We start from the raw sequence: 22,961 nt of genomic DNA, 5'->3' as shown, positions 1-22,961 counted from the left end.
GTGGCTGGATTTCTAGCTAAAACTTAGGGATTCTAATACTAAAAGGAGGGAGGAAATGGATACTGTATGAAATAAGTCATTTATTAGAAGTACTCCTAGGGAAGTCACATGACAAAAGGACAAAGGCCACTTGTATAATAGATACTTACACAAGCCAATGAATGAAAACAACATTCTGCAACAATTAAAATGTGTCCTGTGACAGTGTTTCTAATAGAGGGGGAGAATGCATTCAGCATCCTGTGTATCTGAGTCATTCCTGTGTGGCTATCCTTTGGAAATGATGGCTGTTTTCAAGTGAGTATTCCTCACAACTCCAGCCTTCTGCAGATGAGTCAACAATTGTCATACCACTCTGCCTGTTCTCATGAGAGGTGGGGACCAATGGCTATTGATGCTAAAAGGAAATGAGTGATGCTGGCTGAGAGTGTCAGTGACGGCTGGAGACAATGGGCGCTGAGCAACTATCCTCAGCTTTAGACACTGATGCCAGGAGGAAATGTGACTAGGGTTTTCAGGAATTTGAAAGTCTCAAATAGAATTCAGAAATCCAAGTTTTATCATGTAATCTAGTCTTTCAGTGTTGGCTCAAATATGTTAATACCACTCTGTAAGCCCAAAAGAACATCCCTGTGAGCTGAGAGCAGGCTCTGGTCTCTGACTTAATCTCCCAGAACCTTATTTCCCTCTCTGTAAAGTGGGAGTGCTACCACTCACAGCGTTATAGGGGAGATGGAAGGAAGTAGTGTATGTCTGGGCAGATAATCATTATCGTATCTGATTTTTTCATAACAAATCTGCCTTAGAATTAGAAAATTCTCATACTTCATCCTAGTGGATGGAAAGTTTAAAACAGATGTTTTGAAGAAGTTGAGAGGGTAGAGTCTGTAAAATTTATTAGAATTGGCTGTTTTGTTTGTTTGTTTGTTTGTTTTGGTTTTTCAGGGCCATAGCTGTGGCACATGGAGGTTTCTAGGCTAGGGGTAGAATCAGAGCCTGTAGCTGCTGGCCCATGCCACAGCCACAGCAGCATCAGATCTGAGCTGGGTCTGCAACATACACCACAGCTCACAGCAACGCTGGATACTTAATCCACTGAGCAAGGCCAGGGACCAAACCTGCGTCCCATGGATACTAGTCAGATTCATTTCTGCTGGGCCATGATGGGAACTCCAGAATTGGCTATTCTGATTCAGGACTCCACAGCTATCTCATTTACATTTCCCAACATTTCCATTTGGAGGTATTGTGGACAAAAATTGGGTCTAGCTTCTGATCAACAAACTTTAAATAGAGAGGAAGAAAAATCCATCCTCCACTCATCTCTTGTTAGTTGTGTGACTGGCCCAGTTACTTCACATCTATAAGCATTTTAAAAATGAGAGTAATAATAACTTCTTTCATAAAATAATTGTCAGGACTCAATGAGGTGATAAAACCCTTAGTGTACATTGCCAGACATAAAGTATTCAATAACTACTCATTGTAATTAAGTATTATGTCTTACCCATGTGGAAGATACATGAAATGGGTAGGTTATTTTGATTTTTGATAAAAATTTGTATTTTCTGGCAAATCCTTTTACTTAGCATCCTGAGTTGTTTTTTCTCTAGGAGAACTGTGATCCTATAATAGATAAAATCTTAGGAAATCTTGCCTAAATCATCCATTGTGCAATTCCCTACACAAGAAGATAGTGTCAGGTGTAAAATGTTCTAAAACAACCAAGTGACCTTTAAAGAAAGGCAATTTATTCATAAGTAAATCACTAAAGAAAAGGGGGAAAAGGTTGTGTATACTGGACTGGTGCCTTGTTTTGCATTATTTTGGTTGGCTATAGGCTATGTATGAAGAGTTCTTATTTCAGAGCAGAGAGATGCTGTGAAAAAAAAATTATTGAAATTCCCTACAGTAAAAGACACACACTCTGTTCCACAGAAAGCCCCATAGACAAAAACAGTGGAAGCAAGATGCAATGGTCAATGAGTACTTTCAAAAAGTGATCAACAGTGAATCTCTTTTTCAAAAATAGACAAACTTCTACAGGACGATTAGACCTACTGATCATCCTCATCTTTATCACTATTATTAATACTAGCAGCAATAATAATAATTACCAATTTTTTTTTTTTTTTGGCCTTGGCATGCAGTGACTTGACATGGGATCTCAGTTCCCAGATCAAGGATTGAACCCAGGGTGCAGCAGTGAAAGCACCAAATCCTATCCACTAGATCACCAGGGAATTCAATAATTACTGATGTTTATTGGGCTTTTTCTATGGACAATCCATTGGGTAGGTTGCATTACGTGCTTTATCTCAGTGAATTCTCTCAACAGCTCTATGACTGGCTATTCTTGTTGCCATTTTTCAGATGAGGACATGGATGCTTGGGAATGTTAACTGACTTGACTATCTTGTTTGTCAGTAGCATGGCTCCAATGCTCATGATTCTATGAGGGAATGGAAATTTTAGTGAATGAGATGGACAGAGAGAAAGACACTTAACTTGGTGTTTTAAGCCTTTCCCAGTGGGTATGTCCAAATCAAATGCCTTGTTGTGGGGCTTGGGGAGAGGGATGAGGGAAGGGGGAGGTGCAGGAGGAGAGGTGACAGGTAGTGGAAACGTTGAAGACCAATTCTGAGTGCCTTGCAATTCTGGCAGCTGTGTTGAGATCTCACGCTCATTCTTTGATAACCTGACCCAATTGTTCTGACCTGAGAATGCTGTTTATTATGTACTTTTTTTTTTTTTTTTAGGGCCATACCTGCAGCATATGGAAGTTCCCAGGCTGGGATCAAATCGGAGCTGCAGCTGCCAGCCTGCTCCCTAGCCACAGCAACACCAGATCCGAGCCACGTATGCAACCTACAGCACAGCTCGTGGAAATGTCGGATCCTTGACATTTGACATGGAAATGTCATCCACTGAATGAGGCCAGGGATCAAACCTGCATCTTCATGGATACTTGTCAGGTTCGTGACTGCTGAGCCACAACAGGATTATCTACATTGTGATCACCATTCTAGAATTCCTGTGATGTCCTGGTTTCAAATACCCTGTTGCGCTGTTCTCCTAAGTACAGTCACACTTGTCAGACTAAGTTTGGGAATCATGGTCTTGCAATTATGGGCATGATTTCCAAAGGTCCTCAGTTCCAGTTCCCTGACTCCAGCTGGCAGGGTGGCCTCTCTCCTGGTGTCGTCGGCCTCTGTCAGAAGACAAGAACATCCTCATGACAGTTCTGACAATCTCCCACTCTCCTGTGTGGAGAGGAAATGTTGTTTAGGACTCTGTATTGTTGGCTATTTTATTTGCAGTGTCATACTTCCTTCCTATTGTGGAATTAAATAGACATGTAGACATCCCTTTCATGATAATTTAACCTATATCCTTACTTTGATCACCTTTCAATTCAATTGTTAGCTTGCATGAATTTATTTATAATTGCAAAATGTTGTCCTTGACTATGTTAAGGGAAATTTTTAACAAAGAAACTATTTCAATTATGAAATTGTTGACCTTGAATTGGATAGGATACAAATTAGATATATGTCCAGACAAAAATATTTTTGTATGTAATAGGCTGGGGGAAAAAAAACTCCAGAAATTCTTATCTTAGTAAAGGCGAAACACTGTTTCTATTTTTTTGGCTGGTTTGGCGCCCACCAGCCACACCTTGATGGGTAGAGCTATGGAAAGAAGAGGGGCCACTGGGATACCTGGGCTGTACTTTTGGCTTTGTCACTGTATGGTTCAGAGTTCTTTGGCTTGTGTGTTGGAGAAAGGGCAACTCAAAATCACTTAAGCAAAAAGGAAGTTTCTTGCTTAAGTAACTTAGATGTTCAGGGGTCAGTCTAGCCTTAGGTATCTCAGAGCTGTAAACTATGTCATCAGAGCTTCCTTTCTCTCCATCCCTCAACTGTACTTCTGCGTCTTTCTCAGACTCCACATGGCAGCTGTGTCAGCTCTGGGCTCATCTTCTCCCAGGTCCTAGATCAGAATGAAAGTGCAGAAAACCTTCCCAGTAGTCCTAAGGTTCACTCTGAATGGACAAGCCTAAGATTGAGATAAGCTAGGACCTGGAGCCCTTTGCTGCAATGCCTGGACAAACATTTACGCAAGCAACAGAATACAAAGAAACTGTGGACTAAAAATAACTGTGTGCATGGCAGTTGGGGCAAATTATGGGTGAAAATATACAAAAAACCCTAAAAATCCAACTGCCACTTCTGAAGAGCTGAGAGCAAAAGGAGGGTGTCAGAAGGCAAAGCGGGGTACCACTCACACACCCCTGCTCACAATACCCCCAAAGGGGTGGGAAGACCACCTAAGCCACCTCTCTGGCTCACCTCCTGGACTCACCCTTACCCTTGCTCCATGTAAGAAACCAGCTCAGCCCCCTCTGGGGCCACGCAAGTAAGGGAATCTGTTATTTGTTTTCACCCCTGCCCCTCGCCCCAGTGCAGCAGGGGCCCCAGTAAAGCCTTGCCTGAATTTTCCTGTCTGGCTTCTTAGCAATTTATGTGGATTAAGGAAGGCCAAGAACCCAGACAGTAACAGATCCATGTTAGTTCTGAACCAGCTGTGGTGGTGCTTTAATTGACCAACTCTGGCTGGAACCTCGTCCAGACCCTGTAAGAGTGAGGAGAGTAGATCTCCAGACAAAAGTGGGGGCTGTAACCAGGAGAAGGGGAGATTTAAAGTGGGAAGTGCCAATGCCACCCACCAATTATGTGACCTTAGAAGGATAAGTAAACCTCTGCGAAAAATAGAGTTACTGATGCCTACAAAAAAATGGATTAAAACTGGTTTATAGACTAATATAGCAGTAGATTATAGACTAATAACACAGTATATATAGACAAATACACCATAGTGCTTTGTCAGCTGTGAAGTACTATACAATTTCATGTTATTTTTAGAATTTATCTAGGATCTAGTCCTGGGAATGAAATTGATGGGTTATACACAGACTGTACATCTTCAGCCACACCAGGGAAGGCCAAATTGTTTTCTCTTAGAATGAATGAGAGTTGCTGTTGGTCTACATTGTCTCAAGTACTTGGTATCACACTTGTTGTTTTCCAATCCAATGTGTATCTATTATAATTTGCGTATTCCTGACAACTAAGAAAGACTATGTTTTTTATATTTATTGACCATGTCACACTTGCTAGGTGTATTTAGAGATGGACCTGTTCATATTTTTTACCCATCTAACAGTTGTGCTATTTTTTGCTTTTCTAGCCATTCATAGGGGCTCTTTTTATTCTCAGGATACTAATCTTTGTTGGTTACCCTATTGTAGATATTTATTCTTAGTTTGTGGCTTGCTTTTTCATGTATTTTTAGGGTGTTATTTGATGAACACAAGCTCATGTTCATCAATGTTATCCAATAAAGTTTTTGTTTTTTGTGTCTTAAGAAATATTTCTGCTCTCTTGCTGAATAGCATTGAGCATTATGTCTAGATACTCATGTTGCAACAGAACAAAGGGTGGGGGAAAAATGTAATTGTAATGTATACACGTAAGGATAACCTGACCCCTTTGCTGTACAGTGGGAAAAAAAAAAAAAAGAAATATTTCTGCTCTCTAACTCCTTGGGCTATAAAGTTAGTCTCCTCTAAAAGGCTGAGTATTTTGCTTTCCATATTAGAATTCTTAATCCACTGGGAATTACTTGTATATGTTGTAAGGTAGGTGTTCAATTTCAAATTTTATATGGACAACCCCCCCACCCCAGAACCATTTAGTCAATGATTGTCTGTCTTGGAGGTCCCATCATGAGTCAGTGGAAATGAATTCTACTAGTATCCATGAGGATGCAGGTTCAATCCCTGGCCTTGATCAGTGGGTCGGGATCTGGTGTTGCCGTGAGCTGTGATGAAGTTTGCAGATGTGTCTCCAATCCTGAGTGGCTATGGTGTAGGCTGGCGGCTGTAGCTCTGATTTGACCTCTAACCTGGGAACTTCCATATGCTGAGGGTGTGGCCCTAAAAAGCAAAAAACAAAAAAACAAAAAAATCCTCAAATAACTACTGTCTTTCTCAACTGCTGTGACGCGCTACCTCTGCTGCGCATCAAGTATCCTTCTAGGCATGCGTGTGTCTTAGGCTCTGTGTCCTGTTCATCCACCTTGGTTTTTGAAATGTGGGACTTGCACATGCTTGTGATGGGTGTGAACTGAGTGTCAGTCACACTCCAAAGACTCTTCCTGTATATCATACATCCCAACAGTATTTTACTGATCTGATTTCAAGAAGTGTTATTGCATTCTACCTACTAGATATCACTGCTAACCTTTGTTTTTGTCCCCCATTTGTAAGAGTGGCATTGTTAGTTTAGTTTTGTTTTTCTTTATCACTTGTGGTATTGGAGTTAAATGAAACTGAGTTTAAAAATCTCAGAGATTTGGGAAATGTTATGTATTTTTTACCTGAGAAAACCTGGAGAATGTGATACCTGAAATGCTAACAGTTTCAAAATAAAAGAGTTTCATGATGAGTAATGCCTGGTGAGAGGGGACAGGCAGACAGGCTGACTAGAGCTGGGATTTCAAGGCAGTAAACCCCAAAGGAAAAGGACCCAATTTCTCTTAGCCTATGGCATATTACTGATACTTAAAGAAATATAATAGGAATAGGAGTTCCTGTTGTGGCTCAGTGGAAATGAATCTGACAAGGAACCATGCGGTTGCAGGTTCGATCCCTGGCCTTGCTCAATGGGTTAAGGATCCATTGTTGCCGTGAGCTGTGGTGTAGGCCACGGATGCAGCTCAGATCTGGTGTTGCTGTGGCTGTGGTGTAGGCCAGCAGCTGTCGCTCCAATTAGACCCCTAGCCGGGGAACCTCCATATGCCTCTGGTGAAGCCCTAAAAAGCAAAAAAAAAAAAAAAAAAAAAAAAAAAAAGACAAAAAAGAAATATAATAGGAATAAAATAAAGGTAGATAAAAGTTTCTTATCTGCAGGGTGCAGATAAGAAATTATATATATGTATATATATTAGTTTTTATGAATATGGATTTTTAGTCTATGAATTTTTTTGTCTCTGAAAATAGGTTTAACTATTATTATAAGTACTATTGCAATGTGATTTTATAGTAACAATCAAAATAACATGATTCTTATCTCCATGCTTTAATTTTTGGGCCCTTCTCTAGAGGCGGCAACTAGCTTTGTTGTTCCTCAAAGAAATTCTTTGCCTGCAGCTCTCCCAAAGCACAGGCTGGAAGAAAATTCATGGAGAGGGGAATTCAAAAGGCTACTTGCTTTCAATCAGCTAACCCTATTAGAAAAAAGTAGCAGAGTAAAGATCCTAGGACTGCATGATTAAAATAGAAACTAAGCTGTTTAGCTCAGAGATCACGTCTTTTCAGGCTGTCATGTTTGGCACACTGTATGTATATGGTGGTTATTGATAATAATTATAAGTATGAACCAAAGAATGTGTGGAAAAGCAGCTGCCCTAAGACAAACTGGACCCGAGCCATGGAGAACAGTGTCTGATTAATTAAAATCCCTGGTCCTTGTTCAAATCACCATTCTATTCAACAGAAGCCAGCCAAGGAAATACACAGTGAGGTTAAAAGATGCAGGTGCAATTCAGATATCATCTGTGCTCTTGGCCTTTGATTTCTGCATCTAACATGTTGACTTTCAGCCAACTTGGATGCACAAGTCCATTCTCGTCCATTTCCCCACCAGAATACCCTCCTGCAGCAACACTACCGAGCAGATAATTGGTGGGAACCTTTTGTAGGGAAGTGGAGGAGGGGGTTTTACACTGCTTATCACACAACAAAGTAGCTTAAAAGTCCCCTTAAATATTTCTGAATCCCCCCCCTTTTGAGCCCTTTCCTGAGGGAAGAACTTTCTTTCTGGCTCCTCTTAGGTACTCCCCATCCATACTGGGCCCTTCTCTCCATCCCCTGCCTTTATTTTTTTTCCTTCAATTTCAGAGCATCTCAACTTCTCATTATCCTGAGTCTGGGAGATTTGCCACTGTGTTTCATCATTTGGTTATTTCCCAGAGGCTCTTATAGCCAGGCTAAGGGGCTTATTCATTCATTCATTCACCAAGTGTTTACTAGGGGCTTACTACGTGCCAAGCACTGTTCTAGGACCTAGAGATTCAGCAATGAGCAAAACGGACAGAGATTTTTACCATCAAGGAGATTTTATTCTAGTAGAAAGAGCCTGGCAAAAATAAATCAATAAGATGACTAAATAATAATTAAGACATACAATATGTCAGGTGGTGATGAGAGCTCTCTCCAAAAACAAAGAAATGAAGAGGTAAGGGATTTTGAAAAGGGGGTTGCAATTTTTAATAGGGAGGCCAGGGAAGATTTTGCTGGGAAAATATCTGAGTGCCTTCCTGGGGGAGGTAAGGGAGTAAATCTTGGATGTCTCAGAGGGAAGAGTATTCTAGATAAGAGGAACAGGAAGAGCATGGACCCTGAGGCAGAAGTGTGCCTGCTTTGTTTCTGGAACAGCAGTGAGGCCACTGTTGCTGAAACTGAGTGAGTAAGGGTGAGAGTAAGTGGAGATGGGGTTGGAAAGATAACCTGGCAGGACCTTGAAGGGCCTTATCCTAGGAAGGTTTTGGTTTTTATATTGAGCAAGATGGGGAGACACTGGGGTATTTGGGACTAATGACATGATCTGATACATAGGTTTAAAACTCCCTCTGACTACTGAGATGAGAGCAGACATGGAAGGTAACGGAAGACTGTTAGAAGGCTGGTACCATAACCCAGACTAGATATAAAGGGGCTTAGAGAACAGAGACTGAGCTGGAGGTGCTGAGAAGTGTAGGGTTCTGGATATATTTTAAAAGGAGTGTAGCAGATTTTGTCATATTTTGGATGAGTTAATATAAAGGAAAGAAGAGGAGAGGAGGAGATGTCTCGAAGGTTACTGACTTGAGTCCCTGAAAGGTGGATTTTTATTTTCAGAAGTGAGAAAGTATAAGGTGGGGAACGAGATGCTGACGTTCAGGGGAGACACCTAGACTGGAAAGATGAATTTAAAAATAAAAGAATGATGGTTGTTAGGATCATCAAAGTGGCTGGTATCATCTGATGACCTGAGAGTCAAAGCTTATCAGAACATTCCATCTAAAGAACTAAGATTGGGAGTTCTCTTTGTGGCTCGGTGGTTAACAAAACTGATTAGTACCATGAAGATGTGGGTTCATTCCCTTGCTCAGTGGGTTAAGTATCCAGCATGGCCATGAGCTGTGGTGTAGGTCACAGACGTGGCTTGGATCCTGTGTTGCTGTGGCTGTGGTGTAGGCCGGCAGCCACAGCTCTGATTTTGCCCCTGGCCTGGGAACTTCCATATGCCACAGGTGCAGCCCTAAAAACGAAAAAAAAAAAAAAAAAGAGAGATGCTTGCCTAAATGGATGTCTCTCTGTACGATACCCTGGCAGGGTGGAGACACCTAGACTCAACGAGATTTGACCCTGGAATTCCTCTCTGACCTGCCTCCAACTCCTCTTCCCTTATTCACTCTGTTCCTGCCACACTGTCCTCCGTGCTGTTCCTTGAACATAACACACATGCTCTGATTTCCTGGCTCTGACACTTGCTTTTCCTTCTACCTGAAAGGCTTCACCTTGCTTCCTTTCTTTGGGTGGGTCACTGCATGGATTACTTTGCACCTGCTGCATAACTAATTACATGGAAGCAAACTAAATGTACATTGATAGACAAATGAATAAAGGTGTGGTATATACAATGTTTTCTTAGGCAGTCTCCCCAGGCAATAGAAATAAGCGCAAAAATAAACAGATGAGACCTAAACTTACATGTTTCTGCACAGCAAAGGAAACCATAAACAAAATGAAAAGACAACCTACTAAATAGGAGAAAATATTTGCAAACTATGCAAATGACAAGGGCTTTATTTCCAAAGTGTACAAACAACTCATACAACTAACAACAAAAACACAAATAACCTAATCGAAAAATGAGCAGAAGACCTAAATAGACAATTCTCCAAAGAAGACAGACAGATTGCCAAAAGGCACATGAAAAAAAGGTCTACATTGCTAATTAGTAGAGAAATGCAGATCAAAATTACAATGGGGTACCACCTCATATCAGTCAGAATGGCCATGATTAAAAAGTTTACAAATAATAATGTTGAAGAGGATATAGAGCAAAGGGAATCCTCTTACATTGTTGTAATGTAAATTTGCACAAGCACTATGGAGAATAGTATGGAGGCTCCTCAAAAAAGTAAGAATAGAATTACCATATGATCCAGCAATTCCATTCCTGGGCATATACCTGGGCATAATTCACAGATACTTGTACCCCTTTGTTCACTGCAGCACTAATTACAGTAGCCAAGTCATGGAGGCAACCTGAATTTCCGTTGACAGATGGATAAAGAAGATGTAGTACATATATACAATGGAATATTACTCAGCCATAAAAAGAATGAAACGATGCCATTTGCAGTGACATGGATAATATACTAAGTAAAGTAAAAGTCAGAAAAAGACAAATACTATATGATATCACTGATATGTGGAAACTAAAATATCACATGAATGAACTTATCTATGAAATAGAAACAGACTCACAGATATAGATAACAGGCAATGATTACCAATGGGGGGATAAATTAGGAGTTTGGGATTAATATATACATGTTGCTATACAGGAAATAAAACAACAAGCACCTACTGTAGAGCACAGGGAGCTATACTCAATATCTTGTAATAAATCATAATGGAAAAGGATAGGAAAGAACATAAATAATTGAATCACTTTGTACACCTGAAACTAATACAACACTGTAAGTCAACTATACTTCAGTTAAAAAAGAACAACTCAGTAGTTTAAAGGAACAACAGGGCATTCCCACTGTGGCTTAGCAGAAATGAATCTCACTAGCATCCATGAGAATGCAGGTTCGATCCCTGGCCTTGCTCAATGGGTTAAGGATCTGGTGTTGCCATGAGCTGTGGTGTAGGTTGCAGACATGGCTTGGATCAAGTGTTGCTGTGGCTGTGGTGTAGGCCTGCAGCTGCAGCTCCAATTCAACCCCTAGCTTGGGAACCTCCATATGCCATGTGTACAGTCCTAAAAAATAAATAAATACAATAAATAAAGTAAATAAAACAAAACCAAACATTTATTATCTCACCTTTTCTGTAGGGTCAGAAATTTGGGACCAGTTTAGCTGAGTGGTTCTGGCTAAAGATTTCAACATGAAACCGGGCAACTTTTCACATGAAACTGAAGGCTTTACGAAGGCTGGAGGTTCCACTTCCATGATGGTTTATTCACACGTCTGATACAGAGCTGTTGGGGGTGGGGGCCTGAGATCTTCTCCTCATGAGTCTTTCCCAAGGCTCCTTGAAAGCTCTTGACACAGTAGCTGGCTTGCCCCAGGCTGAGTCATCTAAAAAAGCAAAGTAGAAGCTTTGATGCCTTGTGTGACCCAGACTCAAAACTAAAACACCTTAATCTCTACTGTACTTTATTGTACCCAGACCAGCCCTAAAAACTACACAGGGGTGTGAATATTGGGAGAAGAGGCTCACCAAGGGCCATCTTGAAAGCCACCTGCCACATCCTATCAGAGACACCTTCTCTGAATATCCTATACATTATGGATTAAATGTATGTGCCCCCTCAAATTCATATATTGAAGTTCTAACCCTCCAGTGTGGCTGTATTTGGAGTAAGGAAGTAATTAGGTTAAATGAGGTCACACAGTGGGGCCCTGGTCAGATAGGATTAGTGTCCTTATCAGAAGAGACGCCAGAGAGTACTCTCGTCACTCTCCCTCTATGTGTATGTACTAAGGAAAGGTCATGTGAGGACACAGAGAGAAGGTGGCCGTCGCAAGCCAGGAAGAGAGCTCTCACTGCAACTGAATAGGCTGTAACCTTGACCTTGGACTTTTAGCCTCCAGAACACCAAGAAAATAAATTTCTGTTGATTAAGCCACCCAGTATGTGGTATTTTGCTATGAAAGCCTGAGCAGATGAATATACTGCATAAAGGAGCAACCTCCTTCCTCAGCATTTTCCATTCCCTGTTTTCTGCTTTATGTTTATCCACAGTATTTATCACAACCTGACATTTTCTCAGTTTGTTTATTGTCTGTCTCCCCTTACCAGAGGGGCAGGCAGCCTCCTGAGGGCAAGAGCTTTGTCTATTTGATGTACTGTTGTACCCTTGATTCTGAAACCAGGGTCTGGCACTTAAGGTGCTCAGACTTACTTGTTAAATGACAGATGAGTGCATGAATATTTGACCTTATGTCTCCACCTCACCCCCTAGGTGGCCAGTGTTGTTCTTACTTTAGATAAATTTTATGTTTCTCACATCTTAGCACTATTTCTGAATGAAACAAATATTTTAAAAATATCAATTCATCTAAGTGCTTGTATTATTCATTGTAATAGGTTATTTGAAAATTAACACAGTGAAATATGAGCCTGTCTGAGGTAATTTTGAGGTTGCTCTGGTCTAAGCAATCAACTACGGGAAACTTGGAATTCCTAGGGTTGTTTTTCCTGCTGAGGGTGAGAATTCTGCACTTTGTAGAGAACACATACCAACTAATCCTGATGTCATGCTACATGTTTTTGTGTGCATGTAGTAATAAAAGAGTGAACCTGGAAAGAAATGCAAAATGCACTTATGTCTATGCCAACTTTCTCATCATGCTTATGTACTTACATCTGTAGTTAGAAATGAAAAAGTTAAAAAAGATGAAAAAGAAGGAATAATCATCTTGAAGTAGGATAAACTCATTTCTACCAATGCTCTGCATCATACCCTGAGTCTTAGCTTCCTGCTCTTCAGATAGGAGACAATCATACACAACTTCGGAGCTGACTTAGGTAGAAAATGTCACAGTGTTGGCATGCGTTGGCTTACTCTGGAAGCTTTCAGTCAAGTCCTGAAAGAGTGGTGTGAAAGTTAGGTCCAAGATGGCTCTGGTAAAAGGAAACAGGATATAACCTTGCTACGAAAAGTCCTTTCTGTTTGCAAAACCGGGGGCAAGCCAGACTGGCTGACCAAAGACTTTGCTTCATTGCCAAGGACAGGAGTGCCTGCCAGTCTCCTCTGGCTGGATAGAGTGTGTGCTAAGGACTGGTTGTTCTGGATGGTTTTATTTGCTTTGATTCAAAACAGAGTCTGCTGTGGTTACCATATTTTCTTTCTACCATTGTTTGTTGAAATATTTAAATACTGGAAACATTTAAATTTATCGTTGCTGGATTCTGAGCAGTTATATGTGGACCTGACTCAGAGGAAAGCACATTCCCCAGAGATGCTGGGCTTGGAGCTGGATGGGGTGAGATTCCTAGTTGCTTCTCCTGTAAAGCCCCTTGGCCCATAATAAATGCTGCTACGATGGTCATCATTGTTATTAATGCTACTGTTTTCTCTCCCTCTGCAGTAACACAGACACCTCCATTAATCTCCCTTCCACTTGGGCTTACTTAACACTTGTGGGGCTGAGATGCCATGGAAGCATGGCCATGCTTACAGCTGAGACTTTAAAAAGTGAGAGCAATGGGAAATCAGCACACTTTCAGCCGACAGGGCGCTGGGTAAATCGAAGTCAGTGGGGATAAATTAGTTATAATGCAGATATTGATGGACTCAGGCAATTCCAATGAAACTAGAGTGGAACACAGGGGATTCAGAAAGACAGATCAATAAACAAGAAAACCCACTGGAAAAAACTACCTTACAATGACTAGACTCCCCAGCTCTGGCCTCTTTCCCATCCTCCTGTGGTGGGCAGTTCTGCAGCGCTCTCCTTTTACTGCTCCCATGTGGGCTCCCCTCTCTGGCTGCCTTCCTGGGTCTGCTTGGCTACCACCTTTATTGCTTTCTCCCACTTTAAGTCTTTCTCTGCAAACTTTCATCCCTCACTTTTGTATGGGCCTGGCAATTTCTCACAGATTTTAAAATCTGTTAGTCAATATATACTGCCAAGAGAAATAAGTTCCAGACTTGACTGCTAGAGTCTGAATGTTTATGTTTCCTACACATTTATATGTTGAAATTCTAATCCCTAGCTACGATAGCGTTAGGTATTTGGGAGGTGCTTAGGTCATGAGGGTGGAGCTCTCATGAATGGATTAGTGCCCTTAAAAAAGAGACCCCAGAGATCTCCCTAGTCCCTTCCACCAGGTGAAGACACAGGGAGAAGGCACTGGCTGTGAACAGGGAAGAAAGCTTGAGAATATGAATGTGCTGGCACCTTGATCTTAGAGTTCCCAGACTGCACAACTGTGAGAAATAAATTTCTATTGTTTTTAAGTTACCCAGCCCATGATATTTTTTACAGTGGCCCAAATGGACTAAGACACTAACTTTACAAATACCGTCATTAAATATAAGGATGGACTCAGAGGAAAAAAAGGATAAAACCTCTTTCCACAGAAGCAAAGATTCAAATACTCGCTATTCATTTTACTTTATTTCATTTTATTTTTGGTCTTTTTAGGGCCGCACCCATGGCATATGGAAGTTCTCAGGCTAGGGGTCGAATTGGAGCTGCAGCTGTTGGTCACAGCTACAGCCACAGCAACGTGGGATCTGAGCCACGTCTGTGACCTACACCACAGCTCATGGCAACGCTGGATTCTGAACCCACTGAGCGAGGCCAGGGATTGAATCCGTGTCCTCTCGAATACTAGTCTGGTTCGTTACTCCTGAGCCATGATGGGAACTTCCTTGCTATTCATTTAAGATAACTCTAAGAAAATTCCTGTATTTCCTTGGTGGAAACACAGCTGTTCCCTTTAAAATTGCAAAGGTATAATGAGTTTTCTTTGGCTTGTATTATGTTGTTAAAAGATTTGCATTTGTGGTTTACTTCAAACATGTGAAGAGAATTTTTTGGATTTCTCAATTCTCTTGAAAAAAATAAAAACAGCTGGCAACCCTGGGCCCACATTTCTGCAGGCCAAAGCCTGCTGCAGTCATGGCTTCCCGTTAGTTTGGCAGGAGCCCTTCAACCTGACCCCCACTGGGACAGCTTCATGTGGTCATAGTGTCTGTCTACTTAGCTCCTACAGGCATTTCCGTGCTTGACCTCATTTTTAGAGAAAGCACCTCTTGGAACTCTTGTCCTCTTTATTATTTTTATTACTCAATGAATTATTACATTTATAGTTGTACAATGATCATCACAACCCAATTTTATAGCATTTCCATCCCAAATCCCCAGTGCATCCCCCCACCCTTACAACCTGTCTCATTTGAAAAACATAAGTTTTTCAAAGTCTGTGAGTCAGTATCTGTTCTGCAAAGAAGTTCATTGTTTTGTTTTTTTTTAGATTCCACAAGTAAGTGATAGCATGTGATGTTGGTGTTTTGCTGTCTGACTGACTTCACTTAGCATGATAATTTCTAGGTACATCCACGTTGCTAAAAATGCCATTATTTCTTTCCTTTTAATGGCTGAGTAATATTCCATTGTGTATATGTACCACATCACCTTGATCCACTCCTCTGTCGATGGACATTTAGGTTGTTTCCATGTCTTGGCTATTGTACAGAGTGCTGCAATGAAATTTGGAGAAAATGTATCTTTTTGAGTCAGAGTTTTCTCTGGATAAATGCCAGGAGTGGGATTGTTGGATCAAATGGTAATTCTATTTTTAGTTTTCTGCGGCATCTCCATACTGTTTTCCACAGTGGTTGCACCAATTTCCATTCTCACCAACAGCTTAATAGGGTTCCCTTTTCTCCACATCCTCTCCAGCATTGATTGTTTATAAACTTTTTGATGATGACCATTCTGGCTGGTGTAAGGTGATACTCAGAGTGGTTTTGATTTGCATTTCTCTAATAATTAGTGATGTTGAACATCTTTTCATGTGTTTTTTGGCCAGCTATATGTCTTCCTTGGAGAATTGTCTGTTTAGATCTTCTGCCCATTTTGATGGTTTTTTTTTTTAATTGAGCTGCACAAGGTGTTTATAAATGTTGGAGATTAATCCCTTGTCAGTTGCTTCATTTGCAAATATTTTCTCCCATTCTGTTTAGGGTTTCCTTTGCTATGCAGAAACTTTTAAGTGTAATTAAGTCCCATTTGTTTATTTTCGTTTTTATCGTCATTACTCTAGGAGGTGGAGCTGAGAAGATATGGCTGTGGTTTATGTCAGAGAGTGTTCAGCCTATGTTTTCCTCTTAGAGTTTTATAGTATCTGGTCTTATATTTAGGTTTTTAATCCACTTTTGAGTTTATTTTTGTGTGTGGTATTAGGAAGTGTTCTAATTTCATTCTTTTACATGTGGCTGTCCAGTTTTCCAAGCACCACTTATTGAAGGATCCATATATATGCTGTCTTCAAGAGACCCACTTCACTTATAGAGACACATGCAAATTGAAATTGAGAGGATGGAAGAAAATACTCCATGCAAACAGGAATCAAAATAAAGCTGGAGTAGCAATACTCATACCAGACAAAATAGACCTTGAAATAAAGAATATTATAAGAGACAAAGAAGGACATTACATAAAGAACAAAGGATCAATCCAAGAAGATATAACAATTGTAAATATATACAAACTCAACATAGGATCACCTCAATATATGACAACTGCTAACAAGCTTAAAAGAAGAAATTGACAGTAATGCAATAATAGCAGGGGACTTTAACATCCCACTTACAGCAATGGACAGATCATCCAGACAGAAAATCAATAAGGAAACACAAGCCCCGAATGAAGCATTAGACCAGATGGACTTAATAGATATAGGACATTCCACCCCAAAGCAACAGAATACATATTATTCTCAAGTGCACATGGAACATTTTCTAGGATTGATCACATTCTGGGCCACAAATCAAGCCTTGATAACTTTAAGAAAATTGAAATCATATCAAGCATCTTTTCTGACCACGATGCTATACAACTGGAAATCAACAAGGAGAAAACTACAAAAAAACACAAAACACGTGGAGACTAAACAACATGCTACTAAACAACCAAGGGATCACTGAAGAAATCAAAGAGGAAATTAAAAAATACCTAGAAGCAAATGACAACAAAGATACAACACTCCAAAACATATGGGATTCAGCAAAAGCAGTCCTAAGAGGCAAGTTTATAGGAATATAAGCCTACCTCAGGAAACAAGAAAAAGCTCAAATAAACAAGCTAACTTTACATATAAAGCAGCTTGAGAGAGAAGAACAGTCAAGACCTAAAGTTAGTAGAAAGAAAGAAATCATAAAGATGAGAGCAGAAATCAATGAAATAGAAACAAAGAAAACCATAGAAAAAAATCAATGGAATGAAAAGCTGGCTCTTTGAAAAGATCAACAAAATTGATAAACCCTTGGCAAGACTTATCAAGAAAAAAAGAGAGAGGACTCAAATCAATAAAATGAGAAATGAAAAAGGAAGTAACAACAGACATCCACAGAAATACAAAGGATCATAAAAGACTACTACATGCAACTATATGCCAATAAAACAGAAAACCTAGAAGAAATGGACAAATTCTTAGAAAAGTGCAATCTTCCATAACTAAACCAACATTTGATAGAAAAGATGAACAGATCAATCATGAATACTGAAATTGAAACTGTGATTAAAAAACTTCCAACAAACAAAAGTCCAGAACCAGAGAGCTTCACAGGCGAATTCTATCAAACATTCAGAGAAGAGCTAACACCTATCCTTCTGAAACTATTCCAAAAAACTGCAGAGGAAGCAACACTCCCAAACCATTTTACGAGGCCACCATCACCCTGATACCAAAACCGTATAAAGATACCATAAAAAAGAAAACTACAGGCCAATTTCACTGATGAACATCGATGCAAAAATTCTCAACAAAACACTAGCAAACAGAATCCAACAATACATTAAAAAGATTGTATATTATGATCAATTGGGATTTATCCCAAGGATGCAAGGATTCTTCATACTTAATACTTCTTCAATACTAAATACTTCTTCAATTTATCCCAAGGATGCAAGTGATTCTTTGAAATCACTCGGTGTGATACATGACATTAACAAACTGAACAATAAAAACCATGAGATCCTCTCAATAGATGCAGAAAAAGCCTTTGATGAAATCCAACACCAATTTCTTTTCTTTTTTTTTTTTTTTTTTTTTTGTCTTTTTAGGGCTGCACCTGTGGCATATGGAGGTTCCCAGGGTAGGGGTCTAATTGGAACTGTTGCTGCTGGCCTATGCTAGAAGGAGTTAAAGTTATAGAAGCTTCCAGACTAGAAGTTGAATTGGAGCTGTAGCCACCAGCTACACCACAGCCACAGCAACTCGGGATCTAAGCCACATCTGCGACCTACACCACTGCTCACAGTAATGCCAGATCCTTAACCCACTGCGCAAGGCCAGGGATCAAACCCGCAACCTCATGGTTCCTAGTTGGATTCCTTTTCATTGTGCTATGACGGGAACTCCCCAAAACCAATTTCTGATAAAAACCCTTCAGAAAGTGGGCATAGAGGGAACCTACCTCAACATAATAAAGGCCATATATGACAAACCCACAGCTAACATTATTCTCAATGGCGAAAAGCTGAAAGAATTCCCACTGGGATCAGGAACAAGATGAGGATGTTGCTCTCACCACTACTATTCAATATAGTTTTAGAAGTCCTGCCACAGCAATCAGAGAAGTAAAAGAGATAAAAGGAATCCAAATTGGAAAGGAAGAAGTAAAACTATCACTGTCTGCAGATGACATGATACTATACCTAGAAAATCCTAAAGATGCTACCAGAAAACTGTTAGAGCTCAATGAAATTGGCAAAGTCACAGGATACAAAAGCAATACACAGAATTCAACTGCAATTTTTTTTTTTTTGTCTTTTGTCTTTTTTTGTTGTTGTTGTTGCTATTTCTTGGGCCGCTCCCGCGGCATATGGAGGTTCCCAGGCTAGGGGTTGAATCGGAGCTGTAGCCACCGGCCTACGCCAGAGCCACAGCAACGCAGGATCCGATCCGAGCCGCGTCTGCAACCTACACCACAGCTCACGGCAACGCCGGATCGTTAACCCACTGAGCAAGGGCAGGGACCGAACCCGCAACCTCATGGTTCCTAGTCGGATTCGTTAACCACTGCGCCACGACGGGAACTCCTGCATTTTTTTTTAATGCTTTTTTTTTTTTTTGTCTTTTTAGGGCCGCTCCCGTGGCATATGGAGGTTCCCAGGCTAGGGGTTGAATCGGAGCCTTGTCTCCAACCTACACCACAGCTCACGGCAACACCAGATCCTTAACCCACTGAGCAAGGTCAGGGATCGAACCCGCAACCTCACGGTTCCTAGTCGGATTGGTTAATCACTGAGCCATGACGGGAACTCCTCAACTGCATTTTTATATACTAACAATGAAAGATCAGAAGAGAAATTAGGGAAACAATCCCATTTCATTTACCGTTGCATCCAAAAGAATAAAATATTTAGGAGTAAACCCACCTAAAGAGATAAAATACCTGTATTCTGAAAACTACAAGCTGCTGATGAATGAAATCAAAGATGACACAAACAGATGGAAAGACATACCATGCTCTTAGATTGGAATAATCAGTATTATCAAAATGACTATACTACCCAAGGCAATCTACAGATTCAATGCATTCCCTATCAAATTATCAAGGACATTTTTTCACAGAACTAGAACAAAATATTCTAAAGTTTGTTTGGAAGCACAAAAGACCCAGAATAGCCAAAGCCATCCTGAGAGAGAAAAATTTAGCTGGAGGAATCAGGCTCCCTGACTTTAGGCTATACTACAAAGCTACAGTCATCAAAACCATATGGTACTGGAACAAAGACAGAAATATAGATCAGTGGAATAGGATAGAAAGTCCAGAAATAAACCCAAGCACCTACAGTCAACTAATCTATGACAAAGGAAGCAAGAATATGCAATGGAGAAAAGACAGCTTCTTCTTGTCACCTTTAGAACAGAGCTGTATGCAGAGTGGTGAGAAGTACATTAACTCTGATGAAGGAGCTAGGTCATTTTGTTCAAAGGTTTCAGTCATTCATTCTAATTATCCTACCTTCTAACATTCTCTGTTGTTTTTTCATGAGGCCTACTTAATAAAAGCAAAGAGTACAAAAATGTACTCATAAATAGTGTCTCTCTCACTCAAATCTCCTAATCCTCCTCCTCCTTCCTAGAACCTACCTCTTATGATAGATTTTTGTGTATTCTTTCCCAAGAAAGTCTACGGGTGTGTAAGGTTAATATACATCCCCTTTCACATCATACCAAATGGTAGCAGACTGCTCTGTATTTTCCTTTATTCACTTAACATCTTTAAAACTATTAAACCCTTGCACCTACAATTAATCTTCAACAAAGAGGTCAAGAATACACTGTTGGTGGGAATATAAATCAGTGTAGCCACTATGGTAAACAGTATGGAGTTTCCTCAAAAAACTAAGAATAGAGTTGCCATATGACCCAGCAATCATACTTCTGGGTATATATCTGGACACAACTATAATCTGAAAAAATACATGCACCCCTATGTTCACTGCAGCACTGTTCACAATAGCCAAGACATGGAAACCACCTAAATGTCCATTGATGGATAAATAGATAAAGCAGATGTGTTACAGATATACAATGGAATATTACTTATCCATAAAAAGGAATGAAATAATGCCATTTATAGCAACATGGATGAACCTAGAGATTCATACTAAGTGAGCCAGAAAGAGAAAGGCAAATATCATATGGTATCACTTGAATGTGGAATCTGAAATATGACACAATTGGACCTATCCACAAAACAGAAACAGACTCACAGACATAGAGAACAGACTTGTGGTTGCCAAAGGGGAGGGAAGTGAGAGAGAGAAGGACTGGGAGTTCAAGATTAGCAGATGCAAACTATTATATACAGGATGGATAAACAACAAGGTCATACTGTACAGGGAGTTATATTTAATATCCTCTGTAACCATAATGGAAAACATTAAAAAAAGAATGTATATACATATGTGCAAAACTGGATCACTTTACTATACAACAGAAATCAATACAACATTGCAAATCTTGTAAATAGCCAAAGCCATCCTGAGAAAATAAATTAAAATTATTGGTCCTGTGATTGAACTCAGTCTCTAGTTGGGAAGGGAGGAAGGTTGGGCTAATAGCAAGTGGCTTAAAGCCCCAACCCTCTAATCACAGGACAGATCTTTCTGGCATGGCCAGCCCCCATCCTGAAACTTCCTAGGAGTCCACCACAGTCACCTCATTAACATCAACCCAGGTGTGATCCCAGGATTGCACCATGAATTACCAAGGCACTCCCAACATTCAGGAAATCCCAAGAGTTTAGAGGCTCTGTCCCAGGAATCCAGGACAAAGACCATTGGAATTCTTTATATACAACAACCTATCACTGGGTATAGGTATTTCAAGTGTTAACAGACATCTCCAAAATGTTCTCCAAGGAGGTTGTACCAAACATGCAGTCCCAGTGTTTGGAGGGAAAATTCTAACCACAATGACTCATCATATTGGATCACTAGAATAGCCAGTTATTTATTTGAGACTGAGCAGGGGGAGCTCAGGGTTATGTCTCTGGAAGACACATTTCTACTCTTGTTGAGATCTTCAAATGAAACCCAAAACACTTGCAAACCTTTCTACAGCCTTATGTTCCTGTTACTTTGGCAAATAGTTATTCGTGAAACTTGCCAGCTATTGATGAAAATAAGATGACTTCATGTGCCTCCTACTTGGACTATAACCTTTCTGTAAATCTACACTTTTATTAGAAAATTTTCCTAAACATTGTCTTGTGTGAGTAAAATTTCAGGTATGATAAAACCTCACAAATTTGGGGAAGGCCATTCTGAAATAAGAACAAGTAGCAATAAAGAAGTTTTGAAAGTATTGTTGTGTACTTTTACATGATGATGCTAATTTGTTCCAAAATATTGCCAGACTCTATTGGGTAATGCTTTAGTAGAATATAAAGAAAATAAGATATAGAATCATTAAATAAAGTGACTTATAATCATTGAAATGTAATGAATGTTATTCACATAAACTCTGACACATATTAACTCCTTTTATCCCTGCAACACCCATTGAAGATAGGTAGTAACACTATTCCTATTTGACAAACGAGGAAACTGACATAGAGAGGCCAGGTCACACAGCTGTAAGTGGTAGACCTAGTACTTAAATCTGGAAATCTGGCTTTAAGACCTTGCTCTTAGCTGCAACACCACATTGCTTTTAAATTTATATGCAAAGGGGATAAAAGTTATCATCAAGCAGTATCTTTAATTTTCCAAATAAGCACCGAGGATTGACCTGAAAGTCTCAAGGATGTTGGAGGTGAGTGCTAAGGTGGGAGGGGCCAGAACTGGGACCACATGGACAAGTGTGCAGTTGGCTTGGCACCCTTCCAGGCCAGGCTGCTGCCTGGAACTTTATCTCCCCGTTGCCCACCTGGAGAACACCGCTTCCTTCTCACTTGATGGAGCACGTGGGGGCCACACAGGGTTCTGTGTCAACAGCTGGGCCTTCCACCAAACAGTTTCCTGTGGCTATTCTAGTAACTGGAGGCATACCCATAACCTGGGATTTGGTGATACTTTATTAAATAGCTAAGCCTAGATGTCTGGATGGTTAGCTGGGAACTACATTCCCTGGAATCCTGTTCCTCTACGATTCTGGGTTAGAGTTGGCCAAAGGGGAATAGGCATAAAATTTGGGAGGCAGAAGCACTGGTCACCTCTTCCTAAAGGTTTTAACATGCTCAGATACAGTAAAAGTAATAATCAGACGGCCCTGTCAATGCTTGGGCCCGATCACCCAGATCCTATATTTCTTCTGTGTGCCTCTGTCAGCTTCAGTCTATTTTGGATTTGAAGGATCACACCTGCGACTGTTCTCTTCAGAGGCATGTCATTAGGTACTAGAGTCAAAGTGGCATGAGAGT

The 22,961-nt window shown here is 40.3% G+C and overlaps 1 long non-coding RNA gene across 2 annotated transcripts in view; it reads right to left on the bottom strand.

The window, feature by feature from the left end:
* LOC110256555 overlaps nt 1-22,961 on the bottom strand; it is a 173,317-nt gene that overhangs the window by 6,863 nt on the left and 143,493 nt on the right. For both annotated transcript variants that reach the window (XR_002338186.1, XR_002338185.1), the window contains exon 2: nt 11,167-11,424. This is a non-coding gene — a long non-coding RNA (uncharacterized LOC110256555). The remainder of the gene's footprint in view (nt 1-11,166; nt 11,425-22,961) is intronic.

This window comes from Sus scrofa, chromosome 13 (genome assembly GCF_000003025.6).
Source record: "Sus scrofa isolate TJ Tabasco breed Duroc chromosome 13, Sscrofa11.1, whole genome shotgun sequence".
In the NCBI taxonomy this organism is placed as follows: Eukaryota; Metazoa; Chordata; class Mammalia; order Artiodactyla; family Suidae; genus Sus; species Sus scrofa.
The sequence above is the reverse complement of the archived record's forward strand: the minus strand, read 5'-3'. Positions and strand labels throughout refer to the sequence as shown.